General features: G+C 41.2%; 1 protein-coding gene across 1 annotated transcript in view; it reads left to right on the top strand.

The window, feature by feature from the left end:
• Positions 1–647: 647 nt before the first annotated feature.
• The window catches only part of CHST15 (carbohydrate sulfotransferase 15), an 82,385-nt gene continuing 65,893 nt past the window's right edge, over positions 648–17,139 (top strand). Inside the window, exon 1 of the mRNA XM_035137721.2 lies at positions 648–783. The gene's annotated coding sequence lies outside the window, so the exon portion shown is untranslated. The remainder of the gene's footprint in view (positions 784–17,139) is intronic.

Below are 17,139 nucleotides of genomic sequence, written 5' to 3'. Positions count from 1 at the left end.
TAAAGAAGTGGTGGACCCTCCTTTGCTGGAGGCATTTAAGCAAATGCTGCATCTCCATCTCTCAATGATGTAGCTGCACCCTGCGCTGCAGATCTTGCCCTGAGCACATATCTGGAATAGAGGGTCTCCAGGTTCTGTGTTTCTGTGATGGACTTAACAAGGCAGACAAACCTGTTTCATTCTGTTAAAACCCTTGCAAGTTTTCCTGTTGGGAAGTGCAGGAAAACACCTGTTTAGGAAACCCTTCAAAGCCACTGCAGACAGCCTTTTGAAAAAGCAAGGGCTGTGTTGTTGAACATGCAGCATTTACAAAAGGTCACTCCACCCTCACACGTGTGCTGCTGGAAAATTGGCAGCGTAATTTTTTCCCCAGACTGTTTTTGAAATTGCCATGCTCGCTTGGCCAAAGGAAAGCTGCTGCATGTAAAGGGTTCAGCAGACAAACAAACAAAACCCACTGTTTTATTCAGACTGCTTCTCTCTGATTAACAGCAACAAAATATAAAATGTTTTTGGACTGAACCATCCGTAGGACTTGTTCATACTAGAAACCACCTTGGGGCAAGGAGGGGTCAAGAATCTGAGCTGGTTTCTTCTGCCTTTGTAACACCATCCTGTTCCCAAAGCTTCAGCAAGAGACTGCATCACCCTTCCCTTCCTCCTTCCAGGCTTTTGGAGAAAATGTCTCTGAATGTACACATGGCTGGCCAGGGTCCACAAATGGCTCACAACTAGGTGCTTTAAGAAAAGAGCATCAGCACCAGACAGGCTTCTTCTTCACTGGTAAGTACCATTTCTGGACAGTGATGGAAGAATAGATCTTTAGGCTTTCATATGCTCCCCCCCCTTTATTTTTTAACAGACAGTCTTGATGTTCTCATAATTGTCCTTGGCCATCACTATTCTTACTTTGGATGGGGAGTTTGGAGGTACCTTTAAAAGAAATGGCTATTTTCAACCCAGATCTTAGCCACCTCTCCTGGATCTACAAAAGTAAAATCTAGGTTGATGCCCAGACGATTGAGTTCTCCATTACCACACTGCTTCAGGTAGTTGAAGAAGACCTGGCTTTTTTTAAAAAGGCTGATGGTTTATTATGCAATTTTTGTTGGCTCAGGGCCAACTTTGCTTCTCATGTAGGATATTATTAACTTGTTAATCTGAATGCATATTGGGGTGGATTTTTAAAAAAAAGCAATTCACTTTAGCAGAGCTCTGCTTTAGCTTCCCAGCAAATGGATTGCTTTTGCTTAGCAGGAGGGGCGAGCAGGTCAACATGATGCAACAGCAACACTCAATCGGCTCCACCAATGTGTTTGCACCATGCAGACCTCTTTGCTCCTCCTCTTCTTTCCAGTAAGCAATAAATATCCATCGGCTGGGATGCTAGTGTAGTGGGTCTGCCCCAACCCACAAACCACTTCTAGTTTTCGTTTTGAAGGAATTTTATTCATTTTATTCTATCTAGTCGCCTTGATTTGTGGGACAAAAAAAGATGCTTCAAAATAATAAAGGAATAAGCAAAAAAGGCCAGAGGAAGACAATAGAATGAAATAGAGTCTTTCTCCTTTTTTCTCCTGCTGAGCCAGAGTCCTGCAAGTAAGCATCCTGAACATTCTGTGGTGCAATGGGCCAGTGTGTCTGGCTGCTAAGAAGAAGGTTGGTGGTTCGAGCCCACCTAGGGACAGCTGTGGGTCGGATTCCTGCGTTGCAGGGGTTGAACTTGGGTTCTCTTCCAACTCTACAATTCTGTGATTCTATGTCTGAATGGAAGTCTCTGGCTATTACAAAACATTCCATGTATTAGTCAGGAAATCCTTCACAACCTTTGCTTCTGGTTCTTGGACTAGTGCTATATCTAGGGACAATCATACATTGCATAGCAACTACTACCTCTGCTGGTGCCCAGAGTGATCCTATCCGGCGCAAAGCAGCTGAGCAAGAGCTTGTCTCATTACATTAATCCAATGGAATTAGCACATCTACTTCAGGAGGGCTGCTGACATGTCATGTTGCCACCACTGAACATCTGGAATGGGTTTTCTTGAACCTTGTGGAATGCAGCTTTGCCCTGGCAAGAATCTGGCTGGCCATAGTTGAAGGAAGAGTACTGTACCAACCAGATGGAGCTCAAGCAATGCATTTCTCAGTCATACCATCCTGAATATGCAACCACAAAAATTCTATCTGGCCTGTGTTGATTTGGTGCCAATTGTAGCTCCATATAGTAACTATCCATATTCCTTCAGATGGTCATTCTCAATTTCTTTGGGATATTTCTTAAGTAGTAAGTAAGTAATACCTTTATTGGCATCAAACAAACTCCCAGACAAAATAACAACAAATTAAAAATGTCACTGTGGCAAACGCTGTGTTAAGAGAGAGAAGGGAATAATCCGCTATCCTCTTTCACGACAATGGGGCTTCAAATAATTCAGATGACTGCAGAGTATAACAACGGGAAAATAGTAAATTAAGATATTGAGCCACCATCTTGGTGAGGACCTGGTCCTTCCCCAGCAAAAGGAATTGTAAGATTTCCCGCTCTGGTCTCCTTCTGGGGATGCAGAGCCGGTCCAGGAACTGATGACGAAGGTCGGCGTAAAGATTACAATGAAAAACCATATGTAGAAGGCTTTCCACCTGAGCGTCATGACAGAGACAGATCCTCTCATCCTTCACCCTGCCTGAGAATCTTCCCCACAGGAGGTTCGATGGATTCGCGTTGAATCTGGCCAACGAAAATGCCCTTCTTTCTTGTGGGTTCAATAGGAAGTCAAGATAATTAGGTTTTGTTTCATGAGCCCACGGGAGGTGGAAAAGAAGGGGGGAACATGTTGTGCCTGCTGCCGCTATAAGATCCTGCCTCTCAATGTCCCACAACCTAGTTATGACTGTGGCTTTAGCAGATTGTAAGGACATTGAGCGGAGGAGTTCTACTGAAAGCCCCAGTTGCTGTACCTTCCTGTTGAAGTGTTGCAGCCCTGGGGGGCGGAAGGTGTCCGAAAGCATTGCCTGAAGGAAGGGATCTCTGTCAGAGTTGAGGCAGATTTTTAGCCAGAATATAAGGAATCTTGCCCAGGCGACAGATTCTACCTTGTGTTGAGCTCCCTCTAAACATAAAACTACATATGGGACGCATCTTGGAACAGAGAAAATCTTGTAGAGGAAGGCTGATTGCATTTGCTCTACTGTCTGGGTGAACCCTGGGATCCAGATTGGAATGCCGTAGAGCAGTTGTGAAATGGTCTTGGCATTGAAGATCTTGAGCGCAGAAGGGATATGCGAGTTGCCCCTTGTTGTAAAAAATCGCGTAATTGCCTGCATGGATATCTTACTGGCGTTCACCGCCGCGTCTCGATGTGGAGACCAGAGGAGCTTGTGGTGAAAGGTAATTCCTAGATAATTGAATTTAAAGACCTGCTGGATGGGTTTACCTCCAAAAACCCAGCTATAGCTCTTGCGTGAGTTACCAAACACCAGGATTTTGCTTTTTTCAAAGTTCAAGCATAGGTTCATTTTGGACATGTACTCAATGCAGGCAATTACCAGTCGCTTTAGACCTATTCTGGTCCGCGAGAGCAAAACCATATCGTCCGCGTACAGGAGGATGGGAATGTTTATGGCCTGGAGTTTTGGAGTGTGGGCATCCACCTGCTTTAGTAATGGGGCTAGATCATTGAGAAAAAGATTGAAAAGTGTAGGAGCAAGTACTTGCTCCTATTTCTTAAGAAGTAAGTAAGGGTGCTTCCAGAAATCTCACAAGTGGGTTTTTGGTGACAAGATGTATGTTTCACAACATTTAAATGCCATTTGGTTGTAATGAAACCCACTGTTAGCTTCATCAGAGAAAACATATCGTTTCCTTTTATGTTTCCACCTGTAGAAATAACAGAGAGCACCTGTGTTGTATACGTGTTGCTAGAGAGAGCTGGGTTCAAATCCCCACTCAGACATGATCTTAGGCTAGTCATGTTCTCTCAGCTTAACCTATATCACAGCATTTTGAAAGGTTAAAATGGAAGAGGGAAGAGCCAGTACATTAAGTTCTGTATTAAGCAGTCAATTATGATAATGTTATAGTTTGATGAATCTTAAACAGATAATTTTTCTTTGATTGACTGACAATTCTGTGGTCCTGGATCACAGCCACCGCTGGTATAAGTCTACGCACTTAAGTCTGTAATGATGCCATCAGCACTTAATAATTAGAATCACTTAAATCGGATTTAAAACCAAGATTTTTTAAAAAATATGAATGGGCTTTTCTATTAATGAAGTTATTAAGGCTCCTATCTCTCCACTTGCACATTAATTTTTTTGTTTTTAATAGTATTTTATGCCATTGAAAAAGGAGTGTGCAGTGTTCCTTAACATAAGCGGAGCCCTCAAATCTCTACAGCATTTATGCCATCTTTATCGCTTTGAAGCTTTTTGGATCAATTCCCACTGACTCTATAATTCTAAAACACTGATAAAATTCTAATAATTAATTAAAGGTCTCTTGAAAATAATGCTCCCTGTCTATAGTGATGTGATGAGATTACGTCAAGTATGTCTTATTTTACTCTGGGAACTTTATTGCCTGCAAGAGACAGACAAATTGAAGTGAATTCATGTAGCAGCAATAAAAATGATTTAGGGTCTGAGGACAGTGGTTTAGGAGAAAAGATTAGAAAGGGCTAAATATGTATAACTTCTCCCAGTGAGGGCTATGAAAGAAATGATGCTGATCAACAAGTTGTTGAAGGATGTAAACATTATGTCAAAGGAATTACTTAAACTGCCGGTCTATAGCCCTTTACCTGGGAACAATGGGACTGACTTCTGAGTAGACGTGTATAGGGTTGCGGTTTTAGTGTCGTTGTTATGAATAAGGAATAAAAGGATGAAAATAAGCACCATATCATGGAAAGTGAAAGCCCTTTAAAAACAAGTGATGGATTTCATATTGGATTTTCCTTGTTACATTTTGCCTCAGCCTTTGTTTAGAACAAACTTCCACAGAGTTTGGATTGAATATCTAGGCTCCAGGATTCAGTCCAGAATTTACGAGCCTACAAATGTAATTCCCAAGGGCAATTTTGTAAGGGAAAAATCTGGTTTTTAAGATTTAAAACATTTCCACTGAAAGAAGGCTAGTAACCTGTCTGGAGTTTGCTTATTACATTTCTCCCTGAGTGAGGCATAAGTAGTGGGCATAATTTGCCTCAGTGACAAGGAAGTCTATGTAACTGTACTGAGAGAAGGAAAGATAGACAGGAATTCCCTTTCTTTCAATTTTTGTAGCACCAAAACATTTGACTGCTTCCGATATATTAACAATTTTCATTCACAGCAAGTTATTTCCTTGGTGTACATCATAGCATTCGAAAGGCTCTTAGGCTCCATTTTGGCTTGTAAATGAGACATGGGTAGGCTGAGGGACTTGTGGGATTCTCACTTTGCTCATTTCTGCTCCACAAATAAATCTGAGATATGAATCCTTTGGTTCTTATTTTCTTTTCAGGGGAAAAACAATCTCTCTCTTTCTTGCTGTCTCTCGGTCTCTCTTGTGCTAGATTTGTCAGCCATCATTCAGTGTGATGAAAATTTGGTTTAAAGGTGGGATACTCTCCTTTTCTGAAGCATATCAGTATGGTTGTGTCTGTGGACAAACAACCTAATGACAGTCCTCCAAGAATACCGATGGAAATAGTTGGATCTACATGATGGGCACCAGGTTGGTGAAGGCTGATCTAGAGTTACAGGTTGCAAGAAAGCTGCTAGTAAACTTGCCTCTAATCACTTAATGTCACCACTGGCTGATGCAGATGTGTGCTGGTCTCAGATCAGACTTATAGCACGTATCCTCTGCTATCTTTCCCCTACTCTGAAGTGCAGTTGCCTGTCTAAAGTGCCCTTGCACGCTATCACTGTGGTCCATTTGGACAAGGAGCCACTTTCAGATGCTTGATGCTAGTCTGAGTACCGCAATGCTGCACTGAGTGTTATAGTATTGTGTTGGCAAGTCATGGGACCCTCGTACCTACTGGACCACCTCTCCTGGTATGCCCCGCAGAGGACCTTAAGGTCTACAAATAACAATATTTTGGAGATCTCGAGCCATAAGGTGGCTAGATTGGCCTCAACTAGGGCCAGGGCCTTTTCAGTATTGGCCCCAACTTGGTGGAACGTTCTCTCACAGGAGACCAGGGGCCTGCGGGATTTGACATCTTTCCACAAGGCCTGCAAGACGGAGCTGTTCCGCCTGGCCTTTGGGCTGGACTCAGTCTGACCACTATGTTCCTCCTCCCTTATGGTTTTGATTTGGGCCATTTTAAAATGAGGCTGCATTTTTAAAAAAAATTAAAACCTGGATTGTATTTTAATCCACATTTTAATTGATTGTTTTCTTTCTTTTACGTTTTGTTGTGATCTTGTTGATGTCAGCCACCCTGGCTCTCACTGAGGAAGGTGGGTTGGTCCACTATCATCAGGATTATATCATTGCAATGCTTTATCAGCCCCACAGTTCATAGCACCAACAAATTAATGCTTAGGTGGGACATAGACTGCTATGCAAAGCCACAATCAGGGCCAAGTTATTGTGATGCTAAACATATTTGTTGATGTGGATTTTTGTTTATTCAGTTGCTAGTAGCAGAAAAGTGTGTGTTTGTGTATCTGGAATGTGACCTGCTGAGAGAGGATGTTCAACTGAGAGAGGATGTTCTGTTAAAGATGCCTCCATGGTTGCTACTAGCAATTAAAAAACAAAAGTTCCCACTCAAAGTTTAGTGGCATGCCTAGTTTGTTTATTTATATTTATTTCATAATTTTTTTACGCCACTTGATTGTACAAAAACCTCAAAGCGATTTACAAAAAAGGATAAAATTATCAATTTTAAAAAATGACAATAATTTAAGGCAGGGGTCCCCAAACTAAGGCCCGGGGGCCGGATGCGGCCCAATTGCCTTCTCAATCCGGCCCACAGACGGTCCGGGAATCAGCATGTTTTTATATGAGTAGAATGTGTCCTTTTATTTAAAATGCATCTCTGGGTTATTTGTGGGGCCTGCCTGGTGTTTTTACATGAGTAGAGTGTGTGCTTTTATTTAAAATGCATCTCTGGGTTATTTGTGGGGCATAGGAATTCGTTCATATTTTTTTCCAAAATATAGTCCGGCCCCCCACAAGGTCTGAGGGACAGTGGACCGGCCCCCTGCTGAAAAAGTTTGCTGACCCCTGATTTAAGGCCAAGGCATGCAGAAAATCATCAGCTGCCTCCACAGTAATTCAATCAGAAATCTGCAGTAGTAGAATATGGTGTTCGGAGGTTCTTTCAGGATTTAATGCACCATCTATCAAGCTCATGACCTTTGCATGCATGTGTGCATGAACATGTAGATGTGCATTCTTTGCTCTCAAGAAGCAGACACAGAACAGGTTGCTACATATTGTAGAGGTTTCTTTGAGCAAAAAAGAAAGAAAGAAAAGTATGGTAAGTATAATGAGAAAATACAATTAAGCAGTGCTTAATTTAGCAATCATTGGCATTTAGCAATCAATTCAAACTACGGCTCAACTTTAGTCACCTCCGTTACAGAAAAGGCTGATTCATCAGACTTTACTCCTTGGAACATCTTAACAGATTATGAAACATTTTTCAATTGCTGTACAGCAGCAGAGACATACTGCAAACTGATTATTGTTTTGCCCTTTTTAGGAAGGATATCATTAGTTTGGCCTTAAGAATCTATGGTACTGCAAGGATTCTATGGAGTTATCTGGCTCCTGTTAATTTGTTTAAATGTTAAAAGCATACTTATTCACTGAAATATTCTCAAATTGGTATCTCTCCTCTATCTTTACACGCCTCTCCTTTTCTTGAGTGTCTCTTGTTTCAAACTGTAAGTCTGAGAAAAAATATCTTAAATTTTGTTTCATTTTCCAGTACCTTGTTAATCTATGAACTTCAGAAATAACAAATACTGTAGTAATCAACATTATTACTCACATATTTGCTGTGAGTCCTGGTAGACCTATTCCCTGCCTTGCTGGCCTTTTCCCACCTGGCCGTGGGCGGTGGGACCCTGACCAGCTCCAGCTACAAAAGCTGAGGCTACTTGGGTTGAGGTATTATTTAGGGTTTCTTTGTTGCTGCTGTTGTTGATTTTATATATAGATTTTTAGATCATAGAACGATTTATGCTGAAATTGATTATGGTTGTATACTTTTGATGTGTTTTGTTTATTGTTTAAGACTACTTTTGTTATGTTTGCAATTATGTAAATTGTCTCATGTTGTGAGCCAGCTTGAGCATGGTTTGAAATATGAAAAGGCAGCATACTGTACATACAAATGAAATGTTGATGGTCGTACTAATAATTAGTGCACTGCTGATACCAATGTGTGCACTGGGTGTTTTAGATGAGAGCTGCAAAAGGTGGCTGCTCTATTAAGTGGATTTCTTTACTAGTAAGTAATTTAAATTAAAGAGTCAGTAGCTGCATTGGGATTATTGTATCCTGGTTTAATAAGCTGAGATATCAATGATACTTTTGCCCATGTGCACAACCCTTAAACTTCTCCCTTTCATTCAAGCTGGCAAACAAACCAGGGGCGAATCCACAGTGGTCGATTATAACGTTAAAAATGCGTTATAGAAATGTGACACCAGAGGCGCTGCAGAGCAGTGATTCGTTGGCAATGGGAAATTGCTTTGAGAGCTATGTATATAATTTTTTAAATATAGCCTTTAATAGTGTTTTTACAAATCAGTGTAGATCCAGCCCAGGAACCCTTTAATTAACTATAGTTTTCTATTTCACTGAAACTTATTAACGACTTTAGAGCATGCCAGTATAAACGAGCTGCAAACTGCTTTAACATCCTAGTTCATTCTGAAGTTTTTAATTATTGTTTCTCCACAGGTTTGCCTGCTTACATGAAGGGAGGAGTGAAGGTGTTGTATGCATGGACAAAAGGATTATTAGGCAGAGGGATGATCATTCACTCTCCTGCTATGGTGTAGTGCAGGCATCCCCAAACTTCGGCCCTCCAGATGTTTTGGACTACAATTCCCATCTTCCCCGACCACTGGTCCTGTTAGCTAAGGATCATGGGAGTTGTAGGCCAAAACATCTGGAGGGCCGCAGTTTGGGGATGCCTGATGTAGTGGTTAGAATGTTGGATTAGGATTGGGAAACCAAGGTTCAATTCTTTACTCAGCCATGAAGCTCTCAGCCTAAACCGCCTAACAGGGGTGTTGAGAGGAAAAGGTGTGTGTGTGTGTGTGTGTTTGGGGCAGGGGGGGAAAGAAGAATTGATGCTGCTTTGTGCTGTTTGGAGGAAGAATAATATAGATAACAAAACAGAATTAAATACATGTTCCCAGGATTGGTACAAACAACCTTAAGTGGTATTACATATTTTGCTCCAATATGATTTAGGGAAAATAGACTTTCTATCACCATTATTTTTTTTAAAAAAATATCAGAACGTGTGTGGTAAAATATGTGTATATAAGTTGCTTTCTAAAGAATAATCATGTTCATGATTTATTCTGTGATGCACACCCTTCTTTTGAAGAGGCAACATATTGAATTCAAAGCAGGAACAGAAAAAAAAGTTTTTCAAATTACAGGTTTAATTAGTGTCGCAGTCAGGTGTTTTACTGAGAGACGAGAAACTCGGCTACACAATTGCAAATAAATGTTTTAAATGTGTTGTGAAGTGCAATATACAAATGTCAAACTAGATGGCGAAAGTGAGCTATGCCAAATTCGATATATTTTTCAAAATGTTTTTTTAAAAAGCATTTTCACAGCTTTTTAAAATATGTGTGTAGATTTCACCTAAGTAAACTTAAACTGCACTGTGGTAAATGTGAATTTGATCCTACCATTTAAACCTTTTTTTAAACCATGAGAGTAGGTGGCAGCTACTTTTCAAACAAAGTTAGTCTGATCTTGACCCACCCAGAACTATACATAACCAGAGGGGGATGAAAGCTGAATTTGTGGGAATTGCAGTTATTGCAAATGATTTTTGTAAGCAAAACACTAACTTAAAATGTTGATTCTTAGATCAATGCTATAATAGGAAACAAAGCAGTGATATTATTAGTGTTGCAGAGTGCACAGCATTTTATGAGATGGGATGAAAAAGTTCAAGTTTCAAATCCATACCCATCTCTGCAGCTCAGTGGGCAATCTCTAACAACTCACTCTCAGTTGTTTGTGAGGATAAAGAAGTTTGATGATGTGTTTTACATGCTATCAAACATTTCATCTGTTTGTGGTGGTAGCAAAACAATACTGAAGGGAGGAACCCACTTCTGCCACCAGCACCTGTTAATCTTTCACCCCATGAAATTAATTTTGCCCTGCATCCCTGAAAAAAAAGTTTCTGAAATGTTTCTGCAATTTCACCCCCTGCAAAGGGGGTGGTGATTTTGGGAGGGGCAAAAGGAAGGCAATGAGGAAGAGATGAGGGAATGAAGCCATGGGGAAGAAGATTTCCAGGTTTGCGCACAGCAGCAAGGACCTGGGTGGAGTGAATGGGTAGGATGACCTGAGTAGGATGAATGCTATGAAAAACAGAATGACTAGTGTCTGAGCAGAAAGAGTTATTGCGAGAAATGATAAGAGAGAATCGGGAGCACTTCAATCATTCATTCTGCTCTGCTTGCATAGCTGCCTCCCTCCCATACAGTTCCGCTGTATTCTTTTACAGCCACTTCCTGGGATCTGTGAATGATTATAGGGTTTATTTCCACATTGGCATTGCTGCCTCATTCATTTCTTTCAACAGCATCCCATGGCACTAATTCCATCATGTATCAAATTCGTATTGGACATTTGTAAAGCATCAGCTTCTTTCCTCTAAACCTGCAGAGAAAGAGGAATGGAAATGTGTGGAAATGAAATATATAAGGAAAGCAGGGGGTGATGGTGGTTAGGAAAGGAAGATGAAAGTGCCCACCGGCCCCGTGCTCACCCCAGCCTGCAGAGAAACAGGATGGGAGCTGAAAAACCAATGCAAAGTGTAGGTACATGGAGCCAGGGCAATATGTGAGATGGTTGAGTACTTTCATCAATCACTTGATGTGCAAATTTAGGCAGGAGTCCTTACATTCTCTGTGAGCAAAATGGTACGGGTTTGAAACTCTTTGCTGCAGGAAGTGGGTTTTAAAAAAGAAAATATGCTAGAATTTGTAAAATGCCTTTTTATGCATACCATTGCAGAAATAGTTATAATGGAGCTGGGCTGCACAATTCCCCTTGTTCTCGCCTCCTATGTAGAGCGAACTAATTTTAGTCAGACTTGTGAATTGCATAAAGAGAAGCCTTAGGAGCCTTCAATGGCGCCAGCTGTTTCCATCAAGATTTTCGGGATTTTTTGAAAGTCTGCTTCCCTACCCACTCTATCCTATGGCTATCGAGAAGTAGATTTATCTTTATATCTCAGTGCTGCATTATACCCATTACAGCCCTCTTTAGGCATCTTTCAGAAGTGTGTTAAAGCATGATGGGGATGTGTGTGTGTGTGTGTGTGTGTGTGTGTGTGTGTGTGTGTGTGCCAGCCCCACCCCAGCATTCTGGTCCCATCCATTTCATCCCTGAACTTTCTGCATTGAACAAAAAAGTCTGAAGGTATCTTCTACCTGGATTCAAGTGAGTGTGCTTGGGATCCTTCTAGTGATCAGGAACTCTGCATTATCAGGGGTGATTCTAAGCGTGTTTGGATACCATGTGAAGAATCACCCTTCAGACCATCCTACCCAACATGCAAAGGAATCAGCAGGAACAGAAACAGTGCCCAATGGGCTGCTATATGCAGCCTTGCACTCCAAGGCTCTATATTCCCACACACTTATGAAGAACACATAAAGAAGGCTCAGGCTGCCTTGAATTAAACAGAAATAATATTTTGGCCTTTTCCTGAAACAAAATTGCATAGATTGGGAGAAAGCCCCATTGAACTTAGTGGGACTTACTTTTGAGTGGACATGGTATAGGATTGCACTGTTGGTAAGGCTGAAGCATATGTTCTCTGATTAGCAGTGATTTCCTTTGTTCTAAGGCGCAAAAGACTCAGACTGGTAGGTTACAACTTGTGCATGTGACACAATTGACTTTTATTGTGCTTTGCTTTCCACTGAACTGCTGCTTTTTGAAGAAATGTTAGACTGCTTTGTTTTGAGTGATCTTTAATGCCAGAGGTTAAGTTTGTGGTGTTCTGTTATGTATTTAATATAGTTATCTGTTAATAGCTCTTATTTGACAAACACTGTGGTTTTCAAATTATGGTCTGGTAAATCCTGAATTTCCTTGAAAGTGTATTGGAGTTATTTGTAGTGCTTGAAATTCCCAAGGTGCCAGGCACATTTTGCAAGTGGGACAGGTCCAGTTGCAACCATGTGGAGATTTCTGGATGCCGGGTTCATGACAGACATCTCCACCTGGCTTGCTCCTCCAGCTTTCTTAAGTAGTTTAGCAGAATAGGTTACTTATTTCATTTGTATCCCACCTTTGTCTCCAAGGAGCACATGGTTCACCCCCCATCTCAGTTAATGCCTACAGTGACCTTGTGAGATAGATTAAGATTAAGAAGCTGTGACTGGCCCAAGGTCACCCAATGAGCTTCATGACTGAATGGGGATTTGAACTGTGATCTCCCAGGTCCTAGACTGACACTCTAAACCACTACACCACACTGGCGGCCTAGAGTACTTCTGCTATGGGGCTGCCATATAAATTAAATAGGTAAATAAATTTGGGGGGAACAAAATGTCACTTAGAGAAATACCTAAAACATTTTCCTTGAAGCTTGAATTTGTTTTATTCTGGTTTGTTTTATTTGCTGTTTCAATGTGTTGTAAACTGCTTTGAGTTTTTTCCCATTAAAATATAAAGTGGTATAGAAATGAATCGAATAATAAAAATAAGAAGAAATTCTACTGCAAAATGAAATGGCACCTAGACATCCCATTGTGATGACAGTAACCTAGATTTGAGGTGCCATTTGGCAATTAGCTTATACACCTGAGTTTCTAACACTGGTTCATTGGTGGTGGACATGCTTCCTTGAAAGAAGCTGCGGGGGAGTGTTGAGCAGGTATACTCTCAGCCGATGAGTGGCAAACTGTTGACAGTTGAGTTGCTGCTGCTTACTAGGAAAGAGAGGTAGCAGGGAAGCAGTATCAACTCATATGTTGGGAGGATGCGAGTGCCCAGGGGTTCTTCATCAGCTGTATAGGAAAGGGTTTTCAGAAGGTATACAATTTCAAAACTGGGCCAAGATTTTGGCTAAGGCCCAAAGTTGAAATGGTTAGATAGAAACATGGAATTAATCGATGGCCTAATAAAAACCTTGTGTTGTTTAACTTTCTAGGATCAGATGCTCTTCATAACAAGTACATTCATTTTTGTGCTTTTACTCAATCTTTCATGCTGTTACTGTGCTTTTCAAATTATAAAATGGAATTGATTTTCTTCAGAATGGAGACATCTTGTTTCTTATAAGGATTACATTTGCTTTGCTTTCAAACGGTAATCCCCGAAGCAGGAATTTAAAGCAACACAAGAAATCACATTTTATGGTATTTGCAGCTGGGAGTCACTGGGACAGAGACATATGTATTCATCAATAAGAAAGTGGTTTATAATCAAAAGATCCCATTGGACTGATGGCTCTGTAGCAAAGGACCTAAACTGATAAACGGAGGTATACCTGTAAGACAGAAATACTTCCACTTAGTGGAATATCTGAACTGGGCTTGAGGTGAAGGCCTATGCTGGGTGGGGATTTGCACCCCTTGAAAAATCAGATTCATCATTTGGGAGTGTTGTAGGATGGCAAAGACCTTTTTTATTTTAAAAAAACACCCCAAAACACCACTGCTATGCCTTTAACATGTGCTAACCTGCTGTGGTAACAGGGCTGTCTTAAGCGTATCTGGCGCCCTGGTGCGAAGATCCCTCCGGCGACCTCCCCGCCCTGTTTTGCAGTGCGGCTGCCCCCTGGCGCATTGCACCACCCAGCCTTGCCTTAGAGCCGGTCCTGTGTGGTAACATATGTATTTTTAAACCAACCCATTTGTTTTATGCTCCTCTCTTGCAGCTGTTTTTAATGATTTAAGTGGTGTATTTGTTTTTATCTCATTACTTTTTAATGTGTTTTTGCATTTTTAATCTGGAAGCTGCCTTGGGCACTGAAAGGTGGGGTAGAAATTTAATACAATAAAATAAAGGCAAGGGATCCATTACGTGACAAACGGGGTGGAAGCCATTGCATTTGATCACCCAATATTTTAAATAGACATTTGGCTACTGCAGATTTCACTTTTCCTACCACTAGGATAGAGAACCAAGGAAAAAATAGCAAAGTTTCTGCTTGTTTGAATAGATATGACATGCAAAGGCAGCTTCAGGTGTTCTGAAAGTTATTTTCAAAGTGCAAGTACTGAAGGAGCGTCTCCATCCTCATCGTTCTGCTCGGACACTGAGGTCCAGTACCGAGGGCCTTCTGGCGGTTCCCTCGTTGCGAGAAGCCAAGTTGCAGGGAACCAGGCAGAGGGCCTTCTCGGTAGTGGCGCCCACCCTGTGGAATGCCCTCCCATCAGATGTCAAAAAGAAAAACAGCTACCAGATTTTTAGAAGACATCTGAAGGCAGCCCTGTTTAGGGAGGCTTTTAATGTTTAATAGATTATTTTATTTCATTTTTCTGTTGGAAGCCGCCCAGAGTGGCTGGGAAACCCAGCCAGATGGGCGGGTTATAAATAATAAATTATTATTATTATAAGAGTAGCATCCAGAATGGTCTATGGATGCTCAATGAAGTTACAGTGGTACCTCGGTTTATGAACACAATTGGTTCCGGAAGTCTGTTCATAAACTGAAGCGTTCATAAACTGAAGCGAACTTTCCCATTGAAAGTAATGGAAAGTGGATTAATCCGTTCCAGACGGGTCCGCGGAGTACTCAACCTGAAGCGTACTTAACCCGAAGCATGGGTGTAATTGGTTCTGGAAGTCTGTTCATAAACTGAAGCGTTCATAAACTGAAGCAAACTTTCCCATTGAAAGTAATGGAAAGTGAATTAATCCGTTCCAGATGGGTCCGCGGCGTTCGTAAACCGAAAATTCATAAACCGAGGTGTTCATAAACTGAGGTTCCAATGTAGTTTGTAAGGCCATGGTTTGGCAGGTTGCTTGGTCTTGATTAAGGAGATTTAGTTAGCACAGGGATGCCTATCTTTCTAACTAATTCCTTTGCATGTTTCTATGGAAATAAGTCAAACTGGGGCTTATTTTCTAGTTAACCTATTGCAGCCTTAGCCATTAAAAATAAATAAATGACATACAAGAAAGCAAAAGGAATTTTCAATTTCCTTTGCACACAGTTAAAATTGGTGAACAAATACTTTAATAAACACTGTTGAAAATAGTGGATGCGGTTTAGAGCAGTCATCGATGTGTGTCTTGGGCTGATTCATCTAAGATGAAGAGTTGGTTATTATTGACAAATGGCACCTACAACAAAATACTGCAGTGTAAAATACCCTCTTTCCAGGATTCAAGCCACTAACTGGCCCCTCCCCCCAGTGTTCTGTGGCCACTTAGCATACTGAGACCTTAATAATATTTGTTAGGGTCTCTCTGTTTGGGGCTTTTTTCTAAGGATATTTCACACTTCTGCAAACCTTGCTGTTCTCTCAGGCCTACTGATTCCTCTGTCTAGTATATGGATCTCAGCCAGCGTACCAGATGGAGCTGGTAGACAGCTGCCCTGGACACAGAGTTAACCTGCTCTTCCATGGACAGCTGTGAAGCCAAAATGACTCCTAGGAGCAGCACATCCATTCAGGACTAGGGAGTCCCCCACACCTGCCCGTCTCCTATCCCCCATAAACAGTACTTCTGTCTTGTTGGGATTCAACCTCAATCCTAGTCTTTTACATCTGTTCAGATGCAAATTCAGATAGCGGGTGACAGGGAAATATAAACTAATGGACAATATCATCTCGCCTTGCCACTAGGCCCATTCTATTTTTTTAACAAACAAACAAACAAACAAACAAACCCATGCATATCACTTCCATGTAGGCAAAAAGAATGCACATGAGATACATGGGCACAAATATTTTCTGCCATACATGCTTTTGCCAATTGTACTGACATTTGACAGTTCATTACACTTAGTTATGTATACTTTTTCCTACACAAGTGAAATATCCCTGCATGAAAATCACCATGTACCGGTATGAAGTAATCTTCGCTGCTTAATTCTTAAACAAGATATGACTGAATGTGTCACATTCTCAGTTCCAAAACTCTGTACCACTAATCCCCGGAAATCTATGCTTGCTGAGGCAACATGAATGTGATTGGAAGGAGAGCATTAGTAATCACAGCATCCTTTTCTAAGTGCTCACAGACTGGCCATTCTAGGATCTCTCCTGGTATCAGTCTCAAGGTGACTGGTCAGTAGTTACTTGGGTCTTCTCTCGCTCCCTCCCCCCCCCCATTTGAAGATGTGGAAATCAGCTTTGGGACTCCAAAGGGAAGCTAAGGATATAATTATAATAAAACCACAATTCATGCAAGCTATTGGATTAGACTTTTTGTTTTTCAATATGGGGGGACAAAGTAATATTGACTCACTGAATTAATGAATCATTAAAGAGGGCCAATCATAAAGAAACTGCTACTAAATCAACAGCTCTAACTGAAACGAGTGTACTGTAATTTGGAGAAAAGGCGGTTCCAGGTGAACTTTCTTTTATTTGTTGAGTAAAGATAACATCTGAATGGATTTTCAGATTTTGCTTCCAAAATATGCACTCAGTTTTAAGTTTTCTCATGCCCTTGAAACTTGACAAAGCCGGGCATCTTCCAGAAGCAGTGTAAGACATTTCGACTCCAAACTTTTGGTGGTTCAGAATAGAGAGGCAGAGCCAGAGAATTCAGGAATTGCTGTATTACCACCCCAAGCCCATGGGATGGGGCTGGCCATACCTTTGGTTGAACTAAAACAAACAACCAAAAAGGGTTCCTTTTTCTGTTCTTTGCACTGCCCAACCTAAGATGCCTTGTACCTATTCTACCCCATTGAATTTCCTGCACAACTGTCAAATGCACTGAACAAG

This window comes from Zootoca vivipara, chromosome 5 (assembly GCF_963506605.1).
Source record: "Zootoca vivipara chromosome 5, rZooViv1.1, whole genome shotgun sequence".
NCBI lineage: Eukaryota > Metazoa > Chordata > Lepidosauria > Squamata > Lacertidae > Zootoca > Zootoca vivipara.
Note: the sequence above shows the minus strand (reverse complement) of the source record. Positions and strands in the feature narration are given on the sequence as shown.